This window comes from Mustela nigripes, chromosome 14 (genome assembly GCF_022355385.1).
Source record: "Mustela nigripes isolate SB6536 chromosome 14, MUSNIG.SB6536, whole genome shotgun sequence".
Classification (NCBI taxonomy): domain Eukaryota; kingdom Metazoa; phylum Chordata; class Mammalia; order Carnivora; family Mustelidae; genus Mustela; species Mustela nigripes.
This window is the reverse complement of record NC_081570.1, coordinates 79,482,769-79,483,933: the sequence shown is the minus strand read 5'-3', so window position 1 is coordinate 79,483,933 and position 1,165 is coordinate 79,482,769.

The following is a 1,165-nucleotide window of genomic DNA, read 5'->3' as shown; positions in this document are numbered from 1 at the left end:
GGAAGCAGGCTCCCTGCCGAGCAGAGAGCCCGATGTGGGACTCGATCCCAGGATCCTGAGATCATGACCTGAGCCGAAGGCAGCAGCTTAACCCACTGAGCCACCCAGGCGCCCCGACTTTCTTTTTTTTTAATGGATCTTTTTAAATTCATTTTATTTTTTTGAAATTTATTTATTTGTCAGAGAGAGAGGGAGAGAGAGCGAGCACAGGCAGACAGAATGGCAGGCAGAGGCAGAGGGAGAAGCAGGTTCCCCGCCAAGCAAGGAGCCCGATGTGGGACTCGATCCCAGGACGCTGGGACCATGAACTGAGCCGAAGGCAGCTGCTTAACCAACTGAGCCACCCAGGCGTCCCTGTGATAAACTTTTAAGAAATTCCCAACTGTCTTCAAGAGATTGTACCATTTTCAGTTCCCAGTGGCAGTGTATGACAGTTCCAGGTGCTTCACATATTCACTGATACTTAATATCAGTCTTCTTAATTTTAACATTCTAGTGGGTATATGGTGGTATCTCATTGGATTTTACGTTTGCATTTCCCTGATGAACAATGATGTTGAGCATTATGTCATGTACTTATTTGCCAACCATATAGCTTCTTTGGTGAGGCAACTATTTACATTTCCCTTGCCTATTTAAAAAAAATTGGTTTATCTTCTCATTGATTTGTATGGGTTCTTTATATATCTTAGATACCAATTTTTTATTGGATATATGTTTTGCAATTTTTTTCCCCAGTCCATAAGAGTGGCTTTTGAAGAGCAAAATTTCTTAATTTTTATAAAATCCAATTTGTTCTTCGTGGTAGTCAGTTTCTGAAATGGTTTCTAATGATCTCCACTTTCTGGCATTTTTGCCCTTGTGTCCTCGCCTTTTGAGTGTGAGCTGGACCTAATGATTTATTTCTAATGAAAAGCTTGAGGGGAAAGTGATGGAACTTCATTTTTAAGATTTTGTTATGAAAGTCCATGACCACCTTCTTGTGTGTAGCTTCTTTCTGGCTTCCTCTCATTCTTTGATGAAACAGGCTGCTCTGTTGTGGGCTTTCCTATTGAGAAGCCCACGTGGCCTGATGTTGGCCTCTAGCCAATAATCAGCAAGAAACTTAGACTTTTTCAACAACCCTTGAGAAACTGAATCCTGCCAACAACCATGTCAGTGAGCT